This window comes from Phalangium opilio, unplaced genomic scaffold, assembly GCF_054372755.1.
Source record: "Phalangium opilio isolate 3A_F unplaced genomic scaffold, DU_Popi_V2 ptg000054l_1, whole genome shotgun sequence".
Taxonomy (NCBI): domain Eukaryota; kingdom Metazoa; phylum Arthropoda; class Arachnida; order Opiliones; family Phalangiidae; genus Phalangium; species Phalangium opilio.
In genome coordinates this window covers 3,020,747-3,037,197 of record NW_028324173.1, presented here as the reverse complement: position 1 = coordinate 3,037,197, position 16,451 = coordinate 3,020,747, and positions in this window count along the sequence as shown.

Sequence of the window (16,451 nt, the reverse complement as noted above, 5' to 3'; positions counted from 1 at the left end):
CTCATTAAAGGTGATTTCATATCGATTGATCAATAAATAAAAATGTACCTTTATTTTTAATAACATTTTCAAAATCGACGTTTCTCGGCCAGAGAAGCACATTTTGAGAATTTTTTCACTATTTTAAAATATAACCACTGAGACCACTATTTTTGTAGTTTTTGCTTTAATTCAAGCAAATATAACGATATTCACCCAAAAAACTGTTAAAATTCAATTTCCAATAAGAAATCGTTGTCACGGATTTTGTATCTTGAAGAAAAAACATGCGATTTTTTCGGTACACTTTTTAATGAATTTTTTTCTGGACAAATTTTGGACCGAATTCAGCTTTATTACCTATAAAATACTCATTAAAAGTGATTTCATCTCGATTGATCAATAAATAAAATTGAACCTCGATTTTTAATAACATTTTCAAAATCGACGTTTCTCGGCCAGTGAAGCACATTTTGAGAATTTTTTCACTATTTTCAAATATAACCACTGAAACCATTTTTTTGTACTTTTTGCTTTAATTCAAGCAAATATAACGATATTCATCCAAAAAACTGTTAAAATTCAATTTCCAATAAGAAATCGTTGTCACGGATTTTGTATCTTGAAGAAAAAAACTAGCGATTTTTTCGGTACACTTTTGAATGCATTTTTTTCTGGACAAATTTTGGACCGAATTCAGCTTTATTACCTATAAAATACTCATTAAAAGTGATTTCATCTCGATTGATCAATAAATAAAATTGAACCTCGATTTTTAATAACATTTTCAAAATCGACGTTTCTCGGCCAGTGAAGCACATTTTGAGAATTTTTTCACTATTTTCAAATATAACCACTGAAACCATTTTTTTGTACTTTTTGCTTTAATTCAAGCAAATATAACGATATTCATCCAAAAAACTGTTAAAATTCAATTTCCAATAAGAAATCGTTGTCACGGATTTTGTATCTTGAAGAAAAAAAACATGCGATTTTTTCGGTACACTTTTTAAGGAATTTTTTTCTGGACAAATTTTTGACCGAATTCGGCTTATTTACCTATAAAATACTCATTAAAAGTGATTTCATCTCGATTGATCAATAAATAAAAATGAACCTCGATTTTTAATAACATTTTCAAAATCGACGTTTCTCGGCCAGAGAAGCACATTTTGAGAATTTTTTCACTATTTTAAAATATAACCACTGAAACCACTATTTTTGTAGTTTTTGCTTTAATTCAAGCAAATATAACGATATTCATCCAAAAAACTGTTTAAATTCAATTTCCAATAAGAAATCGTTGTCACGGATTTTGTATCTTGAAGAAAAAAACTAGCGATTTTTTCGGTACACTTTTGAATGCATTTTTTCTTGGACAAATTTTGGACCGAATTCAGCTTTATTACCTATAAAATACTCATTAAAAGTGATTTCATCTCGATTGATCAATAAATAAAATTGAACCTCGATTTTTAATAACATTTTCAAAATCGACGTTTCTCGGCCAGTGAAGCACATTTTGAGAATTTTTTCACTATTTTCAAATATAACCACTGAAACCATTTTTTTTGTACTTTTTGCTTTAATTCAAGCAAATATAACGATATTCATCCAAAAAACTGTTAAAATTCAATTTCCAATAAGAAATCGTTGTCACGGATTTTGTATCTTGAAGAAAAAAAACAACCGATATTTTCGGTACACTTTTGAATGCATTTTTTTCTGGACAAATTTTTGACCGAATTCAGCTTATTTACCTATAAAATACTCATTAAAAGTGATTTCATCTCGATTGATCAATAAATAAAATTGAACCTCGATTTTTAATAACATTTTCAAAATCGACGTTTCTCGGCCAGTGAAGCACATTTTGAGAATTTTTTCACTATTTTCAAATATAACCACTGAAACCATTTTTTTGTACTTTTTGCTTTAATTCAAGCAAATATAACGATATTCATCCAAAAAACTGTTAAAATTCAATTTCCAATAAGAAATCGTTGTCACGGATTTTGTATCTTGAAGAAAAAAACATGCGATTTTTTCGGTACACTTTTTAATGAATTTTTTTCTGGACAAATTTTTGACCGAATTCAGCTTATTTACCTATAAAATACTCATTAAAGGTGATTTCATATCGATTGATCAATAAATAAAAATGTACCTTTATTTTTAATAACATTTTCAAAATCGACGTTTCTCGGCCAGAGAAGCACATTTTGAGAATTTTTTCACTATTTTAAAATATAACCACTGAAACCACTATTTTTGTAGTTTTTGCTTTAATTCAAGCAAATATAACGATATTCATCCAAAAAACTGTTAAAATCAATTTCCAATAAGAAATCGTTGTTACGGATTTTGTATATAGAAGAAAAAAAACATGCGATTTTTTCGGTACACTTTTTAAGGAATTTTTTTCTGGACAAATTTTTGACCGAATTCAGCTTAATTATCTATAAAATACTCATTAAAAGTGATTTCATCTCGATTGATCAATAAATAAAAATGAACCTCGATTTTTAATAACATTTTCAAAATCGACGTTTCTCGGCCGGAGAAAAACATAGTGAGAATTTTTTCACTATTTTAAAATATAACCATTGAAACCATTTATTTTGTATTTTTTGCTTTAATTCAATCAAATATAACGATATTCATCCAAAAAACTGTTAAAATTCAATTTCCAATAAGAAATCGTTGTCACGGATTTTGTATCTTGAAGAAAAAAACTAGCGATTTTTTCGGTACACTTTTGAATGCATTTTTTTCTGGACAAATTTTGGACCGAATTCAGCTTTATTACCTATAAAATACTCATTAAAAGTGATTTCATCTCGATTGATCAATAAATAAAATTGAACCTCGATTTTTAATAACATTTTCAAAATCGACGTTTCTCGGCCAGTGAAGCACATTTTGACAATTTTTTCACTATTTTCAAATATAACCACTGAAACCATTTTTTTTGTATTTTTTGCTTTAATTCAAGCAAATATAACGATATTCATCCAAAAAACTGTTAAAATTCAATTTCCAATAAGAAATCGTTGTCACGGATTTTGTATCTTGAAGAAAAAAACATGCGATTTTTTCGGTACACTTTTTAATGAATTTTTTTCTGGACAAATTTTTGACCGAATTCAGCTTATTTACCTATAAAATACTCATTAAAGGTGATTTCATATCGATTGATCAATAAATAAAAATGTACCTTTATTTTTAATAACATTTTCAAAATCGACGTTTCTCGGCCAGAGAAGCACATTTTGAGAATTTTTTCACTATTTTAAAATATAACCACTGAAACCACTATTTTTGTAGTTTTTGCTTTAATTCAAGCAAATATAACGATATTCATCCAAAAAACTGTTAAAATTCAATTTCCAATAAGAAATCGTTGTCACGGATTTTGTATCTTGAAGAAAAAAACAAGCGATTTTTTCGGTACACTTTTGAATGCATTTTTTTCTGGACAAATTTTTGACCGAATTCAGCTTATTTACCTATAAAATACTCTTTAAAGGTGATTTCATATCGATTGATCAATAAATAAAAATGTACCTTTATTTTTAATAACATTTTCAAAATCGACGTTTCTCGGCCAGAGAAGCACATTTTGAGAATTTTTTCACTATTTTAAAATATAACCACTGAAACCATTATTTTTGCACTTTTTGCTTTAATTCAAGCAAATATAACGATATTCATCCAAAAGACTGTTAAAATTCAATTTCCAATAAGAAATCGTTGTCACGGATTTTGTATCTTGAAGAAAAAAAACATGCGATTTTTTCGGTACACTTTTTAATGAATTTTTTTCTGGACAAATTTTTGACCGAATTCAGCTTTATTACCTATAAAATACTCATTAAAGGTGATTTCATATCGATTGATCAATAAATAAAAATGTACCTTTATTTTTAATAACATTTTCAAAATCGACGTTTCTCGGCCAGAGAAGCACATTTTGAGAATTTTTTCACTATTTTAAAATATAACCACTGAAACAACTATTTTTGTAGTTTTTGCTTTAATTCAAGCAAATATAACGATATTCATCCAAAAAACTGTTAAAATTCAAATTCCAATAAGAAATCGTTGTCACGGATTTTGTATCTTGAAGAAAAAAAACATGCGATTTTTTCGGTACACTTTTTAAGGAATTTTTTTCTGGACAAATTTTTGACCGAATTCAGCTAAATTATCTATAAAATACTCATTAAAAGTGATTTCATCTCGATTGATCAATAAATAAAAATGAACCTCGATTTTTAATAACATTTTCAAAATCGACGTTTCTCGGCCGGAGAAAAACATTTTGAGAATTTTTTCACTATTTTAAAATATAACCATTGAAACCATTATTTTTGTATTTTTTTGCTTTAATTCAATCAAATATAACGATATTCATCCAAAAAACTGTTAAAATTCAATTTCCAATAAGAAATCGTTGTCACGGATTTTGTATCTTGAAGAAAAAAACATGCGATTTTTTCGGTACACATTTTAATGAATTTTTTTCTGGACAAATTTTTGACCGAATTCAGCTTATTTACCTATAAAATACTCATTAAAGGTGATTTCATATCGATTGATCAATAAATAAAAATGTAGCTTTATTTTTAATAACATTTTCAAAATCGACGTTTCTCGGCCAGAGAAGCACATTTTGAGAATTTTTTCACTATTTTAAAATATAACCACTGAAACCACTATTTTTGTAGTTTTTGCTTTAATTCAAGCAAATATAACGATATTCACCCAAAAAACTGTTAAAATTCAATTTCCAATAAGAAATCGTTGTCACGGATTTTGTATCTTGAAGAAAAAAACATGCGATTTTTTCGGTACACATTTTAATGAATTTTTTTCTGGACAAATTTTTGACCGAATTCAGCTTATTTACCTATAAAATACTCATTAAAGGTGATTTCATATCGATTGATCAATAAATACAAATGTACCTTTATTTTTAATAACATTTTCAAAATCGACGTTTCTCGGCCAGAGAAGCACATTTTGAGAATTTTTTCACTATTTTAAAATATAACCACTGAAACCACTATTTTTGTAGTTTTTGATATAATTCAAGCAAATATAACGATATTCACCCAAAAAACTGTTAAAATTCAATTTCCAATAAGAAATCGTTGTCACGGATTTTGTATCTTGAAGAAAAAAACATGCGATTTTTTCGGTACACTTTTTAATGAATTTTTTTCTGGACAAATTTTGGACCGAATTCAGCTTATTTACCTATAAAATACTCATTAAAGGTGATTTCATATCGATTGATCAATAAATAAAAATGTACCTTTATTTTTAATAACATTTTCAAAATCGACGTTTCTCGGCCAGAGAAGCACATTTTGAGCATTTTTTCACTATTTTAAAATATAACCACTGAAACCACTAATTTTGTAGTTTTTGCTTTAATTCAAGCAAATATAACGACATTCATCCAAAAAACTGTTAAAATTCAATTTGCAATAAGAAATCGTTGTCACGGATTTTGTATCTTGAAGAAAAAAAACATGCGATTTTTTCGGTACACTTTTTAAGGAATTTTTTTCTGGACAGATTTTTGACTGAATTCAGCTTAATTAGCTATAAAATACTCATTAAAAGTGATTTCATCTCGATTGATCAATAAATAAAAATGAACCTCGATTTTTAATAACATTTTCAAAATCGACGTTTCTCGGCCGGAGAAAAACATTTTGAGAATTTTTTCACTATTTTAAAATATAACCATTGAAACCATTATTTTTGTATTTTTTGCTTTAATTCAATCAAATATAACGATATTCATCCAAAAAACTGTTAAAATTCAATTTCCAATAAGAAATCGTTAGGTAGGTAATAAAGCTGAATTCGGTCCAAAATTTGTCCAGAAAAAAATTCATTAAAATGTGTACCGAAAAAATCGCATGTTTTTTTCTTCAAGATACAAAATCCGTGACAACGATTTCTTATTGGAAATTGAATTTTAACAGTTTTTTGGGTGAATATCGTTATATTTGCTTGAATTAAAGCAAAAAGTACAAAAAAATGGTTTCAGTGGTTATATTTGAAAATAGTGAAAAAATTCTCAAAATGTGCTTCTCTGGCCGAGAAACGTCGATTTTGAAAATGTTATTAAAAATAAAGGTAAATTTTTTATTTATTGATCAATCGATATGAAATTACCTTTAATGAGTATTTTATAGGTAAATAAGCTGAATTCGGTCAAAAATTTGTCCAGAAAAAAATGCATTCAAAAGTGTACCGAAAAAATTGCTTGTTTTTTTCTTCAAGATACAAAATCCGTGACAACGATTTCTTATTGGAAATTGAATTTCAACAGTTTTTTGGATGAATATCGTTATATTTGCTTGAATTAAAGCAAAAATTACAAAAAAATGGTTTCAGTGGTTATATTTGAAAATAGTGAAAAAATTCTCAAAATGTGCTTCTCTGGCCGAGAGACGTCGATTTTGAAAATGTTATTAAAAATCGAGGTTCATTTTTATTTATTGATCAATCGAGATGAAATCACTTTTAATGAGTATTTTATAGGTAATTAAGCTGAATTCGGTCAAAAATTTGTCCAGAAAAAAATTCCTTAAAAAGTGTACCGAAAAAATCGCATGTTTTTCTTCTTCAAGATACAAAATCCGTGACAACGATTTCTTATTGGAAATTGAATTTTAACAGTTTTTTGGATGAATATCGTTATATTTGATTGAATTAAAGCAAAAAATACAAAAATAATGGTTTCAATGGTTATATTTTAAAATAGTGAAAAAATTCTCAAAATGTTTTTCTCCGGCCGAGAAACGTCGATTTTGAAAATGTTATTAAAAATCGAGGTTCATTTTTATTTATTGATCAATCGAGATGAAATCACTTTTAATGAGTATTTTATAGGTAAATAAGCTGAATTCGGTCAAAAATTTGTCCAGAAAAAAATTCATTAAAATGTGTACCGAAAAGATCGCATGTTTTTTTCTTCAAGATACAAAATCCGTGACAACGATTTCTTATTGGAAATTGAATTTTAACAGTTTTTTGGGTGAATATCGTTATATTTGCTTGAATTAAAGCAAAAAGTACAAAAAAATGGTTTCAGTGGTTATATTTGAAAATAGTGAAAAAATTCTCAAAATGTGCTTCTCTGGCCGAGAAACGTCGATTTTGAAAATGTTATTAAAAATAAAGGTAAATTTTTTATTTATTGATCAATCGATATGAAATTACCTTTAATGAGTATTTTATAGGTAAATAAGCTGAATTCGGTCAAAAATTTGTCCAGAAAAAAATGCATTCAAAAGTGTACCGAAAAAATTGCTTGTTTTTTTCTTCAAGATACAAAATCCGTGACAACGATTTCTTATTGGAAATTGAATTTCAACAGTTTTTTGGATGAATATCGTTATATTTGCTTGAATTAAAGCAAAAATTACAAAAAAATGGTTTCAGTGGTTATATTTGAAAATAGTGAAAAAATTCTCAAAATGTGCTTCTCTGGCCGAGAGACGTCGATTTTGAAAATGTTATTAAAAATCGAGGTTCATTTTTATTTATTGATCAATCGAGATGAAATCACTTTTAATGAGTATTTTATAGGTAATTAAGCTGAATTCGGTCAAAAATTTGTCCAGAAAAAAATTCCTTAAAAAGTGTACCGAAAAAATCGCATGTTTTTCTTCTTCAAGATACAAAATCCGTGACAACGATTTCTTATTGGAAATTGAATTTTAACAGTTTTTTGGATGAATATCGTTATATTTGCTTGAATTAAAGCAAAAAGTACAAAAAAAATGGTTTCAGTGGTTATATTTGAAAATAGTGAAAAAATTCTCAAAATGTGCTTCACTGGCCGAGAAACGTCGATTTTGAAAATGTTATTAAAAATCAAGGTTCAATTTTATTTATTGATCAATCGAGATGAAATCACTTTTAATGAGTATTTTATAGGTAATAAAGCTGAATTCGGTCCAAAATTTGTCCAGAAAAAAATGCATTCAAAAGTGTACCGAAAAAATCGCTAGTTTTTTTCTTCAAGATACAAAATCCGTGACAACGATTTCTTATTGGAAATTGAATTTTAACAGTTTTTTGGATGAATATCGTTATATTTGATTGAATTAAAGCAAAAAATACAAAAATAATGGTTTCAATGGTTATATTTTAAAATAGTGAAAAAATTCTCAAAATGTTTTTCTTCGGCCGAGAAACGTCGATTTTGAAAATGTTATTAAAAATCGAGGTTCATTTTTATTTATTGATCAATCGAGATGAAATCACTTTTAATGAGTATTTTATAGATAATTTAGCTGAATTCGGTCAAAAATTTGTCCAGAAAAAAATTCCTTAAAAAGTGTACCGAAAAAATCGCATGTTTTTTTTCTTCAAGATACAAAATCCGTGACAACGATTTCTTATTGGAAATTGAATTTTAACAGTTTTTTGGATGAATATCGTTATATTTGCTTGAATTAAAGCAAAAAGTACAAAAAAAATGGTTTCAGTGGTTATATTTGAAAATAGTGAAAAAATTCTCAAAATATGCTTCACTGGCCGAGAAACGTCGATTTTGAAAATGTTATTAAAAATCAAGGTTCAATTTTATTTATTGATCAATCGAGATGAAATCACTTTTAATGAGTATTTTATAGGTAATAAAGCTGAATTCGGTCCAAAATTTGTCCAGAAAAAAATTCATTAAAAAGTGTACCGAAAAAATCGCATGTTTTTTTCTTCAAGATACAAAATCCGTGACAACGATTTCTTATTGGAAATTGAATTTTAACAGTTTTTTGGGTGAATATCGTTATATTTGCTTGAATTAAAGCAAAAACTACAAAAATAGTGGTTTCAGTGGTTATATTTTAAAATAGTGAAAAAATTCTCAAAATGTGCTTCTCTGGCCGAGAAACGTCGATTTTGAAAATGTTATTAAAAATAAAGGTACATTTTTATTTATTGATCAATCGATATGAAATCACCTTTAATGAGTATTTTATAGGTAAATAAGCTGAATTCGGTCAAAAATTTGTCCAGAAAAAAATTCATTAAAATGTGTACCGAAAAAATCGCATGTTGTTTTCTTCAAGATACAAAATCCGTGACAACGATTTCTTATTGGAAATTGAATTTTAACAGTTTTTTGGGTGAATATCGTTATATTTGCTTGAATTAAAGCAAAAAGTACAAAAAAATGGTTTCAGTGGTTATATTTGAAAATAGTGAAAAAATTCTCAAAATGTGCTTCTCTGGCCGAGAAACGTCGATTTTGAAAATGTTATTAAAAATAAAGGTAAATTTTTATTTATTGATCAATAGATATGAAATTACCTTTAATGAGTATTTTATAGGTAAATAAGCTGAATTCGGTCAAAAATTTGTCCAGAAAAAAATGCATTCAAAAGTGTACCGAAAAAATCGCTTGTTTTTTTCTTCAAGATACAAAATCCGTGACAACGATTTCTTATTGGAAATTGAATTTCAACAGTTTTTTGGATGAATATCGTTATATTTGCTTGAATTAAAGCAAAAATTACAAAAAAATGGTTTCAGTGGTTATATTTGAAAATAGTGAAAAAATTCTCAAAATGTGCTTCTCTGGCCGAGAGACGTCGATTTTGAAAATGTTATTAAAAATCGAGGTTCATTTTTATTTATTGATCAATCGAGATGAAATCACTTTTAATGAGTATTTTATAGATAATTTAGCTGAATTCGGTCAAAAATTTGTCCAGAAAAAAATTCCTTAAAAAGTGTACCGAAAAAATCGCATGTTTTTTTTCTTCAAGATACAAAATCCGTGACAACGATTTCTTATTGGAAATTGAATTTTAACAGTTTTTTGGATGAATATCGTTATATTTGCTTGAATTAAAGCAAAAAGTACAAAAAAAATGGTTTCAGTGGTTATATTTGAAAATAGTGAAAAAATTCTCAAAATATGCTTCACTGGCCGAGAAACGTCGATTTTGAAAATGTTATTAAAAATCAAGGTTCAATTTTATTTATTGATCAATCGAGATGAAATCACTTTTAATGAGTATTTTATAGGTAATAAAGATGAATTCGGTCCAAAATTTGTCCAGAAAAAAATTCATTAAAAAGTGTACCGAAAAAATCGCATGTTTTTTTCTTCAAGATACAAAATCCGTGACAACGATTTCTTATTGGAAATTGAATTTTAACAGTTTTTTGGGTGAATATCGTTATATTTGCTTGAATTAAAGCAAAAACTACAAAAATAGTGGTTTCAGTGGTTATATTTTAAAATAGTGAAAAAATTCTCAAAATGTGCTTCTCTGGCCGAGAAACGTCGATTTTGAAAATGTTATTAAAAATAAAGGTACATTTTTATTTATTGATCAATCGATATGAAATCACCTTTAATGAGTATTTTATAGGTAAATAAGCTGAATTCGGTCAAAAACTTGTCCAGAAAAAAATTCCTTAAAAAGTGTACCGAAAAAATCGCATGTTTTTCTTCTTCAAGATACAAAATCCGTGACAACGATTTCTTATTGGAAATTGAATTTTAACAGTTTTTTGGATGAATATCGTTATATTTGATTGAATTAAAGCAAAAAATACAAAAATAATGGTTTCAATGGTTATATTTTAAAATAGTGAAAAAATTCTCAAAATGTTTTTCTCCGGCCGAGAAACGTCGATTTTGAAAATGTTATTAAAAATAAAGGTAAATTTTTATTTATTGATCAATAGATATGAAATTACCTTTAATGAGTATTTTATAGGTAATTAAGCTGAATTCGGTCAAAAATTTGTCCAGAAAAAAATTCCTTAAAAAGTGTACCGAAAAAATCGCATGTTTTTCTTCTTCAAGATACAAAATCCGTGACAACGATTTCTTATTGGAAATTGAATTTTAACAGTTTTTTGGATGAATATCGTTATATTTGATTGAATTAAAGCAAAAAAATACAAAAATAATGGTTTTAATGGTTATATTTTAAAATAGTGAAAAAATTCTCAAAATGTTTTTCTCCGGCCGAGAAACGTCGATTTTGAAAATGTTATTAAAAATCGAGGTTCATTTTTATTTATTGATCAATCGAGATGAAATCACTTTTAATGAGTATTTTATAGATAATTTAGCTGAATTCGGTCAAAAATTTGTCCAGAAAAAAATTCCTTAAAAAGTGTACCGAAAAAATCGCATGTTTTTTTTCTTCAAGATACAAAATCCGTGACAACGATTTCTTATTGGAATTTGAATTTTAACAGTTTTTTGGATGAATATCGTTATATTTGCTTGAATTAAAGCAAAAACTACAAAAATAGTTGTTTCAGTGGTTATATTTTAAAATAGTGAAAAAATTCTCAAAATGTGCTTCTCTGGCCGAGAAACGTCGATTTTGAAAATGTTATTAAAAATAAAGGTACATTTTTATTTATTGATCAATCGATATGAAATCACCTTTAATGAGTATTTTATAGGTAATAAAGCTGAATTCGGTCAAAAATTTGTCCAGAAAAAAATTCATTAAAAAGTGTACCGAAAAAATCGCATGTTTTTTTTCTTCAAGATACAAAATCCGTGACAACGATTTCTTATTGGAAATTGAATTTTAACAGTCTTTTGGATGAATATCGTTATATTTGCTTGAATTAAAGCAAAAAGTGCAAAAATAATGGTTTCAGTGGTTATATTTTAAAATAGTGAAAAAATTCTCAAAATGTGCTTCTCTGGCCGAGAAACGTCGATTTTGAAAATGTTATTAAAAATAAAGGTACATTTTTATTTATTGATCAATCGATATGAAATCACCTTTAAAGAGTATTTTATAGGTAAATAAGCTGAATTCGGTCAAAAATTTGTCCAGAAAAAAATGCATTCAAAAGTGTACCGAAAAAATCGCTTGTTTTTTTCTTCAAGATACAAAATCCGTGACAACGATTTCTTATTGGAAATTGAATTTTAACAGTTTTTTGGATGAATATCGTTATATTTGCTTGAATTAAAGCAAAAACTACAAAAATAGTGGTTTCAGTGGTTATATTTTAAAATAGTGAAAAAATTCTCAAAATGTGCTTCTCTGGCCGAGAAACGTCGATTTTGAAAATGTTATTAAAAATAAAGGTACATTTTTATTTATTGATCAATCGATATGAAATCACCTTTAATGAGTATTTTATAGGTAAATAAGCTGAATTCGGTCAAAAATTTGTCCAGAAAAAAATTCATTAAAAAGTGTACCGAAAAAATCGCATGTTTTTTTCTTCAAGATACAAAATCCGTGACAACGATTTCTTATTGGAAATTGAATTTTAACAGTTTTTTGGATGAATATCGTTATATTTGCTTGAATTAAAGCAAAAAATACAAAAAAAATGGTTTCAGTGGTTATATTTGAAAATAGTGAAAAAATTGTCAAAATGTGCTTCACTGGCCGAGAAACGTCGATTTTGAAAATGTTATTAAAAATCGAGGTTCAATTTTATTTATTGATCAATCGAGATGAAATCACTTTTAATGAGTATTTTATAGGTAATAAAGCTGAATTCGGTCCAAAATTTGTCCAGAAAAAAATGCATTCAAAAGTGTACCGAAAAAATCGCTAGTTTTTTTCTTCAAGATACAAAATCCGTGACAACGATTTCTTATTGGAAATTGAATTTTAACAGTTTTTTGGATGAATATCGTTATATTTGATTGAATTAAAGCAAAAAATACAAAATAAATGGTTTCAATGGTTATATTTTAAAATAGTGAAAAAATTCTCACTATGTTTTTCTCCGGCCGAGAAACGTCGATTTTGAAAATGTTATTAAAAATCGAGGTTCATTTTTATTTATTGATCAATCGAGATGAAATCACTTTTAATGAGTATTTTATAGATAATTAAGCTGAATTCGGTCAAAAATTTGTCCAGAAAAAAATTCCTTAAAAAGTGTACCGAAAAAATCGCATGTTTTTTTTCTTCTATATACAAAATCCGTAACAACGATTTCTTATTGGAAATTGATTTTAAGTTTTTTGGATGAATATCGTTATATTTGCTTGAATTAAAGCAAAAACTACAAAAATAGTGGTTTCAGTGGTTATATTTTAAAATAGTGAAAAAATTCTCAAAATGTGCTTCTCTGGCCGAGAAACGTCGATTTTGAAAATGTTATTAAAAATAAAGGTACATTTTTATTTATTGATCAATCGATATGAAATCACCTTTAATGAGTATTTTATAGGTAAATAAGCTGAATTCGGTCAAAAATTTGTCCAGAAAAAAATTCATTAAAAAGTGTACCGAAAAAATCGCATGTTTTTTTCTTCAAGATACAAAATCCGTGACAACGATTTCTTATTGGAAATTGAATTTTAACAGTTTTTTGGGTGAATATCGTTATATTTGCTTGAATTAAAGCAAAAACTACAAAAATAGTGGTTTCAGTGGTTATATTTTAAAATAGTGAAAAAATTCTCAAAATGTGCTTCTCTGGCCGAGAAACGTCGATTTTGAAAATGTTATTAAAAATAAAGGTACATTTTTATTTATTGATCAATCGATATGAAATCACCTTTAATGAGTATTTTATAGGTAAATAAGCTGAATTCGGTCAAAAATTTGTCCAGAAAAAAATTCATTAAAATGTGTACCGAAAAAATCGCATGTTGTTTTCTTCAAGATACAAAATCCGTGACAACGATTTCTTATTGGAAATTGAATTTTAACAGTTTTTTGGGTGAATATCGTTATATTTGCTTGAATTAAAGCAAAAAGTACAAAAAAATGGTTTCAGTGGTTATATTTGAAAATAGTGAAAAAATTCTCAAAATGTGCTTCTCTGGCCGAGAAACGTCGATTTTGAAAATGTTATTAAAAATCGAGGTTCAATTTTATTTATTGATCAATCGAGATGAAATCACTTTTAATGAGTATTTTATAGGTAATAAAGCTGAATTCGGTCCAAAATTTGTCCAGAAAAAAATGCATTCAAAAGTGTACCGAAAAAATCGCTAGTTTTTTTCTTCAAGATACAAAATCCGTGACAACGATTTCTTATTGGAAATTGAATTTTAACAGTTTTTTGGATGAATATCGTTATATTTGATTGAATTAAAGCAAAAAATACAAAATAAATGGTTTCAATGGTTATATTTTAAAATAGTGAAAAAATTCTCACTATGTTTTTCTCCGGCCGAGAAACGTCGATTTTGAAAATGTTATTAAAAATCGAGGTTCATTTTTATTTATTGATCAATCGAGATGAAATCACTTTTAATGAGTATTTTATAGATAATTAAGCTGAATTCGGTCAAAAATTTGTCCAGAAAAAAATTCCTTAAAAAGTGTACCGAAAAAATCGCATGTTTTTTTTCTTCTATATACAAAATCCGTAACAACGATTTCTTATTGGAAATTGATTTTAACAGTTTTTTGGATGAATATCGTTATATTTGCTTGAATTAAAGCAAAAACTACAAAAATAGTGGTTTCAGTGGTTATATTTTAAAATAGTGAAAAAATTCTCAAAATGTGCTTCTCTGGCCGAGAAACGTCGATTTTGAAAATGTTATTAAAAATAAAGGTACATTTTTATTTATTGATCAATCGATATGAAATCACCTTTAATGAGTATTTTATAGGTAAATAAGCTGAATTCGGTCAAAAATTTGTCCAGAAAAAAATTCATTAAAAAGTGTACCGAAAAAATCGCATGTTTTTTTCTTCAAGATACAAAATCCGTGACAACGATTTCTTATTGGAAATTGAATTTTAACAGTTTTTTGGGTGAATATCGTTATATTTGCTTGAATTAAAGCAAAAACTACAAAAATAGTGGTTTCAGTGGTTATATTTTAAAATAGTGAAAAAATTCTCAAAATGTGCTTCTCTGGCCGAGAAACGTCGATTTTGAAAATGTTATTAAAAATAAAGGTACATTTTTATTTATTGATCAATCGATATGAAATCACCTTTAATGAGTATTTTATAGGTAAATAAGCTGAATTCGGTCAAAAATTTGTCCAGAAAAAAATTCATTAAAATGTGTACCGAAAAAATCGCATGTTGTTTTCTTCAAGATACAAAATCCGTGACAACGATTTCTTATTGGAAATTGAATTTTAACAGTTTTTTGGGTGAATATCGTTATATTTGCTTGAATTAAAGCAAAAAGTACAAAAAAATGGTTTCAGTGGTTATATTTGAAAATAGTGAAAAAATTCTCAAAATGTGCTTCTCTGGCCGAGAAACGTCGATTTTGAAAATGTTATTAAAAATAAAGGTAAATTTTTATTTATTGATCAATAGATATGAAATTACCTTTAATGAGTATTTTATAGGTAAATAAGCTGAATTCGGTCAAAAATTTGTCCAGAAAAAAATGCATTCAAAAGTGTACCGAAAAAATCGCTTGTTTTTTTCTTCAAGATACAAAATCCGTGACAACGATTTCTTATTGGAAATTGAATTTCAACAGTTTTTTGGATGAATATCGTTATATTTGCTTGAATTAAAGCAAAAATTACAAAAAAATGGTTTCAGTGGTTATATTTGAAAATAGTGAAAAAATTCTCAAAATGTGCTTCTCTGGCCGAGAGACGTCGATTTTGAAAATGTTATTAAAAATCGAGGTTCATTTTTATTTATTGATCAATCGAGATGAAATCACTTTTAATGAGTATTTTATAGATAATTTAGCTGAATTCGGTCAAAAATTTGTCCAGAAAAAAATTCCTTAAAAAGTGTACCGAAAAAATCGCATGTTTTTTTTCTTCAAGATACAAAATCCGTGACAACGATTTCTTATTGGAAATTGAATTTTAACAGTTTTTTGGATGAATATCGTTATATTTGCTTGAATTAAAGCAAAAAGTACAAAAAAAATGGTTTCAGTGGTTATATTTGAAAATAGTGAAAAAATTCTCAAAATATGCTTCACTGGCCGAGAAACGTCGATTTTGAAAATGTTATTAAAAATCAAGGTTCAATTTTATTTATTGATCAATCGAGATGAAATCACTTTTAATGAGTATTTTATAGGTAATAAAGATGAATTCGGTCCAAAATTTGTCCAGAAAAAAATTCATTAAAAAGTGTACCGAAAAAATCGCATGTTTTTTTCTTCAAGATACAAAATCCGTGACAACGATTTCTTATTGGAAATTGAATTTTAACAGTTTTTTGGGTGAATATCGTTATATTTGCTTGAATTAAAGCAAAAACTACAAAAATAGTGGTTTCAGTGGTTATATTTTAAAATAGTGAAAAAATTCTCAAAATGTGCTTCTCTGGCCGAGAAACGTCGATTTTGAAAATGTTATTAAAAATAAAGGTACATTTTTATTTATTGATCAATCGATATGAAATCACCTTTAATGAGTATTTTATAGGTAAATAAGCTGAATTCGGTCAAAAACTTGTCCAGAAAAAAATTCCTTAAAAAGTGTACCGAAAAAATCGCATGTTTTTCTTCTTCAAGATACAAAATCCGTGACA